Source organism: Rattus norvegicus, chromosome 1 (assembly GCF_036323735.1).
Source record: "Rattus norvegicus strain BN/NHsdMcwi chromosome 1, GRCr8, whole genome shotgun sequence".
In the NCBI taxonomy this organism is placed as follows: Eukaryota; Metazoa; Chordata; class Mammalia; order Rodentia; family Muridae; genus Rattus; species Rattus norvegicus.
Window position 1 is genome coordinate 83,944,137 of NC_086019.1, and position 15,404 is coordinate 83,959,540.

The 15,404-nt window shown below is 38.4% G+C and overlaps 2 pseudogenes; both read right to left on the reverse strand.

Annotated features, from left to right (window-relative positions):
* Sult2a1-ps1 (sulfotransferase family 2A member 1, pseudogene 1) overlaps positions 1–15,404 on the reverse strand; it is a 128,264-nt pseudogene that overhangs the window by 32,873 nt on the left and 79,987 nt on the right.
* On the reverse strand, positions 10,893–14,245 carry LOC134485102 (nucleolin-like; annotated as a pseudogene).

Below are 15,404 nucleotides of genomic sequence, written 5' to 3' on the forward strand. Positions count from 1 at the left end.
TTTGAACAGTATTGGTATTAAGTCTTCTATGAAGATCTGACAGAATTCTACACTAAACCCGTCTGGTCCTGGGCTTTTTTTGTTTGGTAGATCTTTAGAAACTGCTTCTATTTCTTTAGGAGTTACGGTGATGTTTACATTGTTTATTTGATCCTGATTTATCTTTGTTACCTGGTTTCTATCTAGAAAATTATCCATTTCCTCCAGATTTTCCAGCTTTGTTGAATATATGCTTTTGTAGTAGTATCTGATGATTTTTTTGGTTTTCCTCAGATTCTCTTATTATGTCTCCTTTTCACATCTCAATTTGTTAATTTGGATAGAATCTCTGTGCCTTCTGGTTAGTTTGGCAAAGGGTTAATCTATCTTTTTTATTTTATCAAAGAACCACCTCCTGATTATGTTTGTCCTATTTTGATAAGCATGGTCTCAAACATGCTTTTTTGTTTCTATTTGGTTGATTTCAGCCCTGAGCTTGATAATTTCATTCTGCCTAGTCCTCTGGGTGTATTAGATTCTTTTTGTTCTAAAGCTTTTAGGTGTGCCATCAAGCTGCTCATGTATGCTCTATCAGGATTCTTCTTGGAGACATTCAGAATTATGTGTTTTCCTTTTGGCCCTGTTTCATAGTGCCCCATAATTTTGGACATGTTGTGCCTTCATTTTCATCAAAATTTATAATGTCTTTAATTTTTTTCTTTATTTCTTCCTGGACTAAGCTATATTTGAATAAAATTTTGTTCAAATTTCTTGCGTTTGTAGGCTTTCTGTTGTTGTTGTTGTTATTGTTGTTGTTACTGTTGTTGTTGTTGTTGTTTTTGTTTTTAAATGTGAGTTTCCTTGCTGGAGCTTTGCCAAGAAGATTTCTGGTCTGTCTAGTTTCTTTGGCCCAGGAGAAAGAAAAAGAACTTGAGCAGGTGTTATTCTGCTTCTGTTTGAGGCCATGCTTATGAAGCAGGAGATGGACTAGGAAGCAAGGGGTGCAGGGTGGCTTTTGGTGGTGTTTAATGGGAGAGAAGATCTCTTCTCCAAGTGGCAGTGTTACAGTTCTTATGACAGAAGTTCTTAGACAATGGAGTGATGCTTTGCATACCTTTAATTCTGGACATGACCTTGAAATAGTTTTTGCTTGTGTCACCTCATCTACATATCCAGGGGCATGTTCCTTTCTCTATGACTTATCTGTCCTAAGCCTATGTCACCTATGGTCACATCCCCAACTGTAGAAGAGGGGCTTGGGGCATTACCATACCTGACACATTGTCTGATTCGATCCTCTCTATTGGGATCTGTGGGGTCTGCATCTAGTGAGAATCTGATCTGGGAGGCTAAGAATGTGCCTGCCATCCTTATTAGGGTTTCCGTGGATTTGACCTGTCTCAACCAAGAATCATGCTACCTTTCACAACTTGCCACACCATAATTGAAGACAAGACTCAGTATGTGATGATCTGATAGGATACACGAAAGGGGTATATGCATGAATAAGCCAGCAATGTTAAGGCTGAGGCTGAACCCAGCTTTGTTGAGCCTTTCAAGTCTTTCTACTTTAGTTAACATGACATCTTTGCTCTCAAGTGTTACATTTGATTGCCCTGCCTTCCAGACATTATCACACACTTTCTCTACTTTTCTTTTCTACATACATTTTCACCTTGTTCTTCCCCAAATTGCAGCTACAGTTATAATTTTAATTCATTCAAATACTAATTTAAAAGATGGGTTTTAAATGCTTTAATATCTCTTGTAGCTCACCACCCACCAGGGGTAGTGGAAAAGATAGTATACAGGGATTAGGGAGTGGACCTGTTTAGAAAGGTTCTTTAGATCAATTCCCATCTGTATTGTTTGGAAATCAGCAGTCCAGATCACAGTTCAGCAGCTGTAGCTCAGTGCACTCCCAAATACCTCACATATACACCAATAATATAGTTTGGTAGAGTTGGGATAGCATCTCAGCAGCAGTGGCATGACCTAGCAAAGACTGCCAGGCCCGAGCCTTGGCTCAATTCAGCAGGTGAGACAAGAAGAAACACCTGGATAAGTTCCAAGTTATATCTCTCTCAAGGAAGCAAAGACAAGTCAAGAACCAAGACCCTCAAGCATTGCACAGCTAACTGCACCAGCAAGCAAAGCTCTGTCTCCTTCTCTATACGAAATCCTATTTATGTCATCCAAACATCCCGTGTCCTCCACATGCCTTGCATCAGCATCGAGCTTACCTCAGCATGTGTATCTAATCAGCCTGAGTCCACAGATGTGTTAAGAAACTACGGTACATCACCAGAAGTTTTTTGGTATATTTCTCTCTAGGGTGTCCAAACAATTGCAGCTCAAACAAAATGCAAGGCAGACCAATACATGTGTGTTGCTACCAAATAATCATTCATCATATCTCCTTTCATGTTTTTGCTTTAGTAAAACTTCCTTTGTACTTTGTCTGCTTCAATACAATGTTCCTTCAGGAGTCTGCCTTTCCTTTTCACCTGGGTCCACTTTAACAAAATGTTCCTTCATATGCCCCAGCAAAACACCATCCAAACAACTTTTCAAAGAACCCTTGAGTTTCCTCTTCAACAGTCTTGGCCTTCCCTATCCTCGCAGCCATCACTCTCCCTACCACTGTACTCTCTGCTTCACCTTTAAAATAATTTGACAATGACCCTGAGAAATCAGGATTGCAAGTTGAACTTAGTATGTCTGAATTTAGGTTAGGTGGTGGGGCTTCTCAAGACATATCCACAGCAGCAACTAATGTCTATCCTGTGCCTTAGTGACCTGAACACTGGCATTAGTGAGGAAACAGGAAAATTAACTGATTTTGATTATACAGCTGTTACTCTAATTTTCATGGGTCTTCATACCGATAACATCAAAAATTGAGATATAAAAAAAGAATTTTTGTTTGGGAAAGCTGTATTTGTGTTAATGTCTCATTAAGGAACAAACTGAATGAGGTCCTTGCTAACAGTGACTGTGCATGCATTAAGAGAGGATGAAAGGCCCAAAATATCCAGATGCTGCCATATACTATGATTCTTTGGAATACCAAATTCCAGCCTTGCAGCATATGTATTGTGCATTGAATTTTGGCACTTTACAAGTTTTGCTGTTTTCTGTCGACTAGAATCACCTAAGAATGTTAATGTTAAAAAAATCCATTTTTCAATTCTATGTCCAAACCTTAGAGCGAGATTCTAAACTTTTGTCACGTTACATTAGGAATTAAACCAAGGTGATGACAAATCATCCAGAAACCTTATAAGTTTATAAGTGACTCTGAGATAATTATTACATAAGTTGTCTCTAATCTATTTGTTACTCATTCTACCACTGGGCTGTCATTCTACTGATCCTTGCTTCATAAACCCCTCTTTACTGTTTCCTTAACAATCATTATTTGATGGTTTTAAGTTTTCAATAATTATTCCAACTAACCAATGTGATCCTATTGGTATTTCACATTATGTAACTTGCAGGAGAATAAAACGGAGAGTTGATAGGTTTAAAGAAAAAAGGACAATAGAGAAGGGCAGGAAGGTAGCAAGCCAACAAAAATTGAGAAAGAAAATCAATGTTAATTTAACTAGCATGTATGAAGAATTTAAATAATCAGTGACAAGAATTCAAGCCCTTGTTCTGCAGCCTAATGACCAAATACTTGAGGCGGGTTCAGATCTATTTTATCTTCAGCTACAAAACAATATAATGAAAATGCCTACTTCTTTTCAGAATGCAGTGAAGACTAAATAGGACAATTCATAGTAAAAGTATTTTAACATTTGAAATATAAATACATAAAATATACAAGATAGAAGTAAAGTAGGTAAGAACCAACAAAACCATAAAAAGAAACCAAACAAACAAACAAGATATAAAAGATGTAAAATTCTCAGCTCCTTCTCCAGCACCATGTCTACTTATGTGTCTTCATAATAATAATGGACTAAACCTTAATAAAAATAAAAGTCTGGGGCTGAGGCGTGAACCTTGCTGATCAGGGCCCAGAGCTCCCTACTCCTGCACCCTGTGGGAGAGAGACCTCACTGCCCAGACTAGTGGGCATTTCTGACATTGCATGGAAGGAGGGACCACCAGTACTGCCCATCCTTGCCCACATTCCTGGCCCAAGAGGAAACTGTATCGGGCTTCTGGGAACAGGAAGATTGGGGCACTCAACAATGTGGTACAGACACTGCCTGGATCTGAAGGGACCCAGTCAAGCAGCTACCTGAAACAAAATCATGTGGGAGGAAGAGCTAAAACTTCAGAGGGGCAACCATGCCTGGGAATCCAGAGGAGACTACTCTATGCCCACATTTCTGAGTCTAGAGGAAAACGCCAAGCACCATCTGGGCACCCTGTGCACAGAGTCCCAAGTGAAGGCAGGACAGACCCTTCTGGATGCTGCCCTCACGGAGAGCTGAAACCTGGCTCTGAGAAATGACTCCAGGCCTGAGACGAGAGGTAAGACCAACTTTTCTGATCCAAGTGACCTGCCTGGTGGACTCAGGTCACAAGCCCACAGGAACACCTGAAGACCAGAAGACCTGAATGACTACATGCCTAAAAGCAGAACACTCTGTTCCCATAACTGGCTGAAAGAGAACAGGAAAACAGGTCTACAGTACTCCTGACACACAGGCCAATAGGACAGTCTAACCACTGTCAGAAACAGCAGAACAAGGTAACACCACAGACAATGTGATGGCAAGAGGCCAGCGTAGGAACCCAAGCAACAGAACCTAAGACTATATGGAATCATCAGAGACCAATTCTCCCAACAAAGCAAACAGTGAATATCCAAACACACCAGAAAAGCAAGATCTAGATTTAAAATCACATTTGATCATGAAAATGGAGGACTTCAAAGAAAGACATAAATGCAGGAAAACAAAAATAAACAAGCAGAAGCCTACAGAGAGGGAATGCAAAAATCCTTAAAAGAATTACAGAAAAACACAATCAAACAGGTGAGGGAATTAAAAATGGAAATAAAAGCAATAAAGAAAGCACAAAGGGAGACAACCCTGGACATAGAAAACCAAAGGAAGAGAAAAGGAGCTGTAGATACAAGCATCACCAACAGAATGCAAGAGATAGAAGAGAGAATCTCAGGAGCAGAATATTCCATAAAAATCATCATCACAACTGTAAAAGATAATGTGAAATGGAAAAAGCTACTTGCCCAAAACATACAGGAAATCCGGGACACAATGAGAAGATCAAACCTAAGGATAATAGGTATAGAAGAGAGTGAAGACTCCCAACTTAAAGGAGCAGTAAATATCTTCAAAAAAACCATAGAAGAAAACTTCCCTAACATAAAGAGATGCACATAAACATACAAGAAGCCTAAAGAACTCCAAATAGATTGGACCAGAAAAGAAACTTCTCCCCTTCACATAATATTCAAAACACTAAATGCATAAACCAAAGAAAGAATATGAAAAGCAGTAAGGGAAAAAGGTCAAGTAACATATAAAGGCAGACCTATCAGAATTACACCAGATTTCTCACCAGAGATTATGAAAGGAAGAAGATCCTGGACAGATGTCATACACACCCTAAGAGAACACAAATGTCAGCCCAGGTTACTGTATCCAGCAAAACTCTCAATTAGCATAGATGGAGAAACCAAGATATTCCATGACAAAACCAAATTTACACAATATCTTTCTACAAATCCAACTCTACAAAGGATAATAAGTAGTAAAGCCCAACATGAGGAGGGAAGCTACACCCTAGTAAAAGCAAGAAACTAATTGTTTTGCAGCAAAACAAAGAGAAGACAAGCACAAACATAATTTCACATCCAAACACGATTATAACAGGAAGCATCAATCACTATTCCTTAATGTCTCTGAACATCAATGAACTCAATTCCCCAAAAAAAGACACAGATTAACAAACTGGATACGCAATGAGGAACCAACATTTTCTGATGTATCAGACCACAACGGGCAAAGCTGGTCTTCAATATCAATATCAATAAGGAAAGAATGCCCACATATACATGGAAGTTGAATAATAGTCTACTCAATGATAAACTGGTGAAGGAAGTAATAAAGAAAGAAATTAAAGACTTCTTAGAATTTAATGAAAATGAAGGTAAACATACCCAAACTTATGAGACAAAAAGAAAGGTGTGCTAAGAGTTTCTTCTGAGGAAACTCATAGCTCTCAGTGCCTGCAGAAAGAAACAGGAGAGAGCATATATTAGAAGTTTGACAGCAAACCTAAAAGCTCTAGAACAAAAAGAAGCAAACACATACAAGAGGTGTAGAAGGCAGTAAATGATCAAACTCAGAGCTGAAATCAACCAATTAGAAACAAAAAGGAATATATAAAGAATCAAAAGATCCAAAAGCTGGCTCTTTCAGTAAATCAACAAGATAGATAAACCCTTAGCCAGACTAACCAGAGGAGACAGAAAGTGTGTCCAAATTAACAAAATGACAAATGAAAAGGGAGACATAACAACAGAGCCAGAGGAAATTCAAAAAATCATCAGATCCTATTACAAAAGCCTACATTCAACAAAACTTGAAAATCTGGAGGAAATGGACAATTTCCTAGACAGATATCAGGTACCAAAGTTAAATCAGGAACAGATAAACAATTTAAACAGCCCCATCACTCCTAAAGAAATAGAAGCAGTCATTAAAAGTCTCTCAAACAAATAGTGCCCAGGTCCAGATGGGTTCACTGCAGAATTCTATCAGACCCTCATAGAAGACCTCATACCAATACTATCCAAACTATTCCAGGAAATTGAAACAGATGGAGCGCTACCGAATTGCTTCTATGAAGCCACAACTACTCTTATACCTAAACCACACAAAGACCAAACAAAGAAAGAGAACTTCAGACCAATTTGCCTTATGAATAGTGATGGAAATATACTCAATAAAATTCTTCGTAACTGAATCCAAGAGCACATCAAAACATTCATCCATCATGATCAAGTAGGCTTCATTCAAAGGATGCAGGGATGGTTTAATATATGGAAAACCTCAACATAATCCACTATATAAACAAACTGAAAGATAAAAACCACATGATCATTTCATTAGATGCTGAGAAAGCATTTGACAAAATTCAACACCACTTCATGATAAAAGTCCTAGAAAGAATAGGAATTCAAGGCCCATGCCTAAACGTAGTAAAAGTCCTAAACAGCCAACCAGTAACTAATACTATATTAAATGGAGAGAAACTTGAAGCAATCCCACTAAAATCAGGGAGTAGACAAGTCTGCCCACTCTCTCCCTACTTAACCAATGTAGTTCTCAACATCCTACCCAGAGCAATCAGACAACAAAAGGTGTTCAAAGGAATACAGATTAGAAAGGAAGAAATCAAAATATCACTATTTGCTGACTATATGATTGTATGCTTAGTGATCCAAAAACATCCACCAGAGAACTACTAAACCTTATAAACACCTTCAGCAAAGTGTCTGGGTATAAAATTAACTCAAATAAATCAGTTTCCTTCCTCTACACAAAAGAGAAACAAGCCAAAAATAAAATTAGGGAAACGACACCCTTCATAATAGTCCCAAATGATAGAAAATACCTCGGTGTGACTTTAACCAAGCAAGTGAAAGATCAGTATGCTAAGAATGTCAAGCCTCTGAAGAAAGAAAGTGAAGATCTCAGAAGGTGAAAAGATTTCCCATGCTCATGGATTGGCAGGATTAATATAGTAAAAATGGCCATTTTTACCAAAAGGGATCTACAGATTCAATTCAATCCCCATCAAAATTCCAACCCAATTCTACATAGAGTTAGACAGAAGAATTTGCAAATTCATCTGGAAAAACAAAAAAACCCAGGATAGCTAACACTATCCTCAACAGTGAAAAGACTTTCAGGGGAATCACTCTCCCGGAATTCAAGCAATGTTACAGAGCAATAGTGATGAAAACTGAATGGTATTGGTACAGAAACAGACAGATAGACCAGTGGAATAGAATTGAAGACCTGGAAATGAACCCACACATCTATGGTCACTTGATTTTTGACAAAGGAGCCAAAACCATCCAATGGAAAAAAGATAGCATTTTCAGCAAATGGTGCTGGTACAAGTGGAGGTCAGCATGTAGAAGAATGCAGATCTACCCATTCTTATCACCTTGTAGAAAGCTTAAGTACTAGTGAATCAAGGACCTCCACATCAAAACAGATACACTCAATCTAAGAGAAGAAAAAGTGGGGAAGTATCTCGACCACATGGGCACTGGAGAAAATTTCCTGAACAAAATACCAATCACTAATGCTCTAAGATCACGAATCGACAAATGGGATCTCATAAAACTGCAAAGCTTCTGTAAGGAAAGGACACTGTGGTTAGGACAAAACAACAACCAACAGATTGGGAAAAGATCTTTACCAATCCTACAACTGATAGAGGGCTTAAATCCAAAATATACAAAGAACTCAACAGATGAGACCGCAGGGAGACAAATAACCTATTAAAAATGGGGTTCAGAGCTAAACAAAGAATTCACAGCTGAGGAATGCTGAATGGCTGAGAAACACCTAAAGAAATGCTCAAAATTTTTCATCATAAAGGAAATGCAGATCAAAACAACCCTGAGATTCCACCTCACACCAGTCAGAATGGCTAAGATCAAAAACTCACATGACAGCAGATGCTGGTGAGAATGTGGAGAAAGAGGAACACTCCTCCATTGTTGGTGGGATTGCAGACTGGTACAACCATTCTGGAAATCAGTCTGGTGGTTCCTCAGAAAATTGGACATTGAACTACCTGAGGACCCAGCTATACCTCTCTTGGGCATATACCCAAAAGATGCCCCAACAAATAACAGACACATGCTCCACTATGTTTATAGTAGCCTTATTTATAATAGCCAGAAGCTGGAAAGAACCCAGATGCCCTTCATTAGAGGAATGGATACAGAAAATGTGGTACATCTACACTATGGAATACTACTCAGCTATCAAAACAATGACTTTACAAAATCCATAGGCAAATGGATAAAACTGGAAAATATCATCCTGAGTGAGGTAACCCAATGACAAAAAAAAAAAACCCCACACACACATGGCATGTACTCATTGATAAGTGGCTATTAGCTCAAATGCTTGAATTACCCTAGATATACAGAACACATGAAACTCAACGAGGACCAAAATGTGAATGCTTTACTCCTTCTTTAAAAGGGGAACAAGAATAACCTTGGGATGGAATAAGAAGGCAAAGTCTTGAAAAGAAGTTGAAAGAACACTCATTCAGAGCCTGCCCCTCATGTGGCCCTTACATATACAGCCACCAAACTAGATAAGATGGATGAATCAAAGAAGTGCAGGCTGACAGGAACTGGATGTAGATCACTCCTAAGAGACACAGCCAGAATATGGCAAATAAATAGGCGAATGCCAGCAGCAAACCACTGAACTGAGATCGAGACACCTGTTGAAGGAATCAGAGAAAGGACTGAAATAGCTTTCAGGGGCTTGAGACCCCATATGAACAACAATGCCAACCAACCAGAGCTTCCAGGGACTAAGCCACTACCCAAAGATTATAAAACGACTGATCCTGGGCTCCAACTGCATAGGTAGCAATGAATAGCCTAGTAAGAGCACCAGTGGAAGGGGAAGCCCTGGGTCCTGCAAAGACTGAACCCCCATTGAACGGGATTTTGGGGGGGGAGATCGGCAATTGGAGGAAGATTGGGAGGGGAACACTAGATAGATGGTATGGGGGAGGGGTTAGGGGTATGTTGGCCCAGAAACTGGGAAATGGAATAACAATTGAAATGTAAATACCAAATACCCAAGTTAATAAAGATGGAGGAAAAAAATAGAAGTGGTTTATAAACCGTGACAGTAAAAAATGTTAATTGTGTGTTTTATTTTTAAAAGGCTATTTTTTGCATTGTCTTCTATTAGGTTTGGTATATTGAGTTTGATTTTGAGGTATTTGATCCACTTGGCCTTGCATTTTGTGTAGGGTGATAAATGTGGACCTATTTTCATTTTTATATGAAGGTACTCAATTAGACCAGTGCCATTTGTTGAAGATGTTCTCTTCTTTACCATTGTATCATTTGGGCTTTTGCGTTACACTTCCAGTGTCCACAGATGTGTGGGCTTATTTCAGGTTCTTCACTTTGATTCTATTGATCAGCATGGATTTATGTCAATATCATCTGGTTATTATTGTTATTTATTTGTAGTACAGGCTGAGAACAGGTATGATAATACCCCCAGAAGTTTTTATGGTACAAAATTGTTTTAGCTATCCCTGATTTTTTCTTTCTTTCTTTTCTTTTATTGAAGTTTTTTAATTTATATATCAAATGTTATTCCCTTTCCCGGACATAAGTCCCTATCTCATTCCACTCCCCTTCTTCAAGAAGGATTTTCGCATCCCCATCCAGTTCTCCTTCCTGCCCACCCCAGCATTCCCCTACACCTGAGGAATCAGCCTTGGCAGGACCAAGGGCTTTTCCTTCCATTGGTGGCCAACTAGGCCATCCTCTGCTTCATATGCCACTGGAGCCATGTGTCAGTCTATGGATAGTCTTTGGGTCATGTTTTGGTCCCCGGGAGCTCTGGTTCGTTGGCATTATTGTTCTTATGGGGTGGAAGCCGCTTCAAATCTTTCAATCCTTTCTCTAATTCTTCCAATAGAAATCCCATCCTCTGTTCAATGGTTTGCTGATAGCATTTGGCCCTGTATATGACCTGCTCTGGCTGTGCCTCTCAGGAGACAGCTATATCAGTCTACTGTCAGCATGGACTACTTAGCTTCAAAAATCGTGTCCAGTTTTATATATATATATATATATATATATATATATATATATATATATATATATATATATATATATATATATATGCAATGTGGGGTTCTAAAGCAATGTGGGGAAGGCTTTGTTTATTCCAAATGATTTTGAGAATTTATTTCAAGGCTTGTAAAATATTTGTGTTGAATTTTTTTCTGGCAACAGTTTTGGATCTTTCCTGTTTTGGAATATCCACAGAAGGCTCTGTCTTTGAACAGATGACAGAGTAAAAATCTCCAGAGTCCTTTCATTAAAATGACGAGGGTAATAATGAGATGGAAGGAACTATTCAAATTTGTCTTCTTTCCTTGTGGTTTGAAGTCTCCACCTTCTCCTCTGCCACCTCAGTAGCCTCTTCTGCCTCCAAAACCACCTCTGGCTCCACCTTTACCACCAAAGCCAACTTCAACCTTAGGATTGGCCCAGCCCAAGGAAACTTTCTTCCCATCAATTTTTCTATCTTCCATAGCCTCCTTGGCAACACTGGCATCTTTCTCACTATTAAAATCTAGACAACCAAAACCTTTAGAAGAATTAGTTTCCCAGTCAGTGACTATTCTTGAAAGAACAAAGCCCTCAAATGATTGTTTTTAAAGTCTCTTCAGTAGTACCCGCAGACAGACCTTTTACAGAGGTTTGAATGGCAAAATTCTTGAATTAGTTGATCCCCTGGTTCTTTCCAACTCCAGCCTGATTGCTCTGCCCTAAATATCTTTTTTACAGGAATCTCAAGATTCTTTAGCATCTTCAGATGAAGCAAATACTATACATTTTAGATTTTCCATGTTGGTTCTGGGCACTTTAATAAAAACTGCTTTCTCAAATCCTTCCTGAAGATTTTCTTCTGTTGCACTGTAGGAAAAGTTACTTAAAATAAAAGTCTCTGACTCACCACTCCAAGTGCTATTCTTTGCAATTCTCCCTTGAATTTGCCCTTTCTCTCCAGTGTAATAGAGTGAAACATGTCAACCTTCCATTTCTGCCCCATGATTTATTCCAAGTTTTTCTCTGTATCAGTCTCAGCCTTAAATTCAATGCACACAATCCCTTTACTTTGCACATCCTGGCTACTCTGTTCTCCATGGCATCTTCACACACTTCTTTTAATTCATCCTCAGTGATGTTAAAAGAGAGGTTTTTGGCCAAAAATGTTCTTGCAGCTTGAACTTTCTTTCTATCTCTTCCTTTTTTTTTCTAGTTTAATGTCATTGACAAACCCTTTTAAACCAGTGAGATCCAAAGCCTTTCTAGGTCTTCAACAGACTCAAATTTCACAAAATAGAGTTTCCTATTTGTATCATTTCTGACATTCACAAGATCAAGGTCATTTTTAGGAAAAAGTTCACTTATGGCAACTCATAATTCAGCAACAGACTTGTTTGGATTAAGGTTTCCAATCAACAGATGGAAAGGTGTAGTTGGTTGTGAGCCTTCTACATTCCGTTTCTTGGCTTTAGGGTTTCTTTCTGTCTGGTTATTTCCTTCTTCCATTTCCCAGGTCCTGCTTTTACAGGTTTTTACTCCTCTTCCTCCTCCTCCTCAACTCCTTCATCTTCTTCTTTTTCACTGTCGTCTTCTTAATTTTTATCCTCTTCCTTGTCATCATTCTCCTCAGCCACACTCTTTGCTTTCACAGGAACTATGTTTGCAGGAGTTTCCATACGTTTGGGTGGTGTGATCTGCATAACTTCTTCCTCGGAGTCTCTTCCTCTTCTTTTTCATCATCATCTTCTTCACTGTCATCATCATCTTGCTAATCTTCATCCTCTGAGGCAGAAGTAGCAGGAGTTGCTTTTGATTGCTTCACTCCTTTTATTACCAGTGGCTCAAATTTATCCTCTTCCCCATCCTATTCATCTTCATCCTCATCACTGTCTTCCTTCTTGGCATTCTTACCATTCTTAGACCTGTTGGCTGGAGTGACAGCTCCCTATTTGCCAGGAGTTTGTACCAATGTTTTTGCTTGTTTGTCTCCCACCTTACCAGGTATTGGAATTAGTTTGGCTGTTGTAACTTCTTCCTTGGCTAGTGTGGTTGCTGCCTTGTTGCATAGGGTAACAGCTGCTTTCTTAACTGGTGTGAGAACTGCAGCCGTTTTTGTTTATGAAACCACCACCTACTTTGCTGGTAGTGTGTTAGCATTTTTGCCTTTTTTTCTGAGTGATAACAACCTCCTCTTCTTCACTGCTGTCATCTTCATATTCTAGCATTTCTTCATCCTACTATCTTCTTCCACCTCCTTTGGAAGAGAAGCCATTTTCTTGGACTCACTGTGGATTTTGTCAGGCTTTGCAAGTTTCACCATGATGGCAGATTATGGCAATGGCATGTGTGGAGAGCAAGCAGCTCAGCAGAGCTTAGAGCAACCCATGCGAAGTTGAATGCAGGTAAAGAAGATTCTGAAACACGAACAAACTGCCTGCAAGCTACAGCTAGCATCTGAGGCAAAAGCTGTGTTGGAATTTTAATGGGAATGGCATTGAATCTATAGATTGCATTTGGTGACATGGCCATTTTCAGTATGTTAATCTTACTGATTTGTGAGCATGGGAAGTGATTCCATCTTCTCATATAGTCCAATTTCATTCATAAGAGACTTGAAATTCTTGACATAAAAGTCTTTCACTTTCTTGATTAGAGTTACACGAAGATGTCTTAGATTACTTGGGACTATTGGGAAGGGCATTTTCTGTCACTTTCTTTCTCAGCAGGTCAGTGTCAGTATTTTATCAATGTAAGAAGGAACCAAAGTGAAGTCACTTTCAATAAAACTATTTTTGAATAGAAGGAAAACAAGTTTTAAGTTCCCAAGAACTCCCTGCATGAGTAACATTCTGGTTGGCAAGTTGAAGCATAAATCATGGGAATGTTACTCAATCACATTTGAGCAAACCAACCAATGGAATGACAATCAGTACCACAATGAAATATTCTTAGTAAAGTCCCCTGTCTGAATACTGATTGGTGGAATATGTAACTATAACTTGGCACAAGTGATTATTGAGTATGTGATTGTATAGCATTCTGGCACATGGTTGTACTTCAGCATCCTAGATAAATTAGTAATGGTCTGATTAAAATTAACTGCTCTTTGCTATGATGACTTGGTGTTTGTGTTGTCTTGGGTACAAAAGGACCCAAATAGCATTGTAGTAACAGATAGTAACTACAATATACCTTTTATTTTTTTTTCCTGGAAAAAAATAAATCACTAGCTTTGTCAATATGACCTCCAAAATATCTCTCTGTGACCTCACTTCCATTCATGTGCAGCTGCTGTTAATATCTGTTTTTTTGTACTTATGAAGTAAATACCAACAAATCTATAAAAAATCAGTTATTTCCTCAGTGGTGTTCTATTAGCAATGAAAGAGACTTCATTTCTACAATTTATACTTTGGAACCTTTTTAATCATCAGGTTTGACTTACCCAGCTGTCCAATACCTCTCTTCATGTTCCCCACTGCCTCCACAAATATTCTTTTTCCTGTTAACACCTTCATCATCATCATCATCATCAGCAGCAGCAGCAGCAGCAGCAGCATATCTGTGCCTTCTCACAATGCATTGCTCCATGATGAAGGGCACTTTATAAGGGGTTGAGGCTAGTAATTAAGACACTGCCCAATAGAGTTGGTTTTCTTACATTTTTGGAGGATGTAAATGAGAGAATAATTCTGAAAGATGAAATGAATGGGCAAAATGTAAGCCACCTCCCAAACACTGCATATCCTGAAAACTATAGAATACAAAACACCATTCCATAATGTCATATCAAGTTAGGGTTGAATACCTACACTGGAAATGTCATGCCAATGTATAAAAAGCCAGGATGTTCTACCTTCTCAGATGGGAGCTCTTTTCCAAATATCTTCTGTATATATTAGAATAGATTCATCTACACTATTAAGTATAATTCATATTCTAACACTTATTATCCAACATCTTTCAACTGAGAAAATGTTCTCTGATAGACAAGTTCATTTATTGGGGATTAGGAGAACATTGCAGTGGGATTGCTGGTGTCATAGCAAATGTTAGCCATATGTAAGGAACCTAGGGAAAAGGGAAATAATGAAGTCAAAGTTAGGAGGATTTTCAGATAAATTGGGATTGTAATTGTCTCCAGTCCTTCATACTCAGGTTGATGACAAGTCAAAATTCATCAGATATCTTCAGGAAATTTGTGATTGACTGAACCTTTCTATATGAGTTTGTTTATATTCTTTGGGTACAGTTGTGGTTCTGAAACTATTACACTTGTAGTCAAATGGTTTAAACAATTTCATATTCCAAAATCAAATAGTGAGAAAATTCTCACATCTTTATATTATATTGGTCACACTGGACAAACAATTGTGAAACAGAGTGAGATGAATATTTGTTCTTAGCTACCTTTCTCATTTTTTCAGTCCATAACCCAAGTCAAGTCATTGGTGCCATGTATATTAAGGGTATATCCTTCTCTTTTAATTAATCCAATCAAGATTACTTTTCCCAAGTGCGAAGAGAGAATAATGCAATCTATATGAGTCATCACAGAATCATCTATAATAAGCTTGTCTTCCATCTTACAATC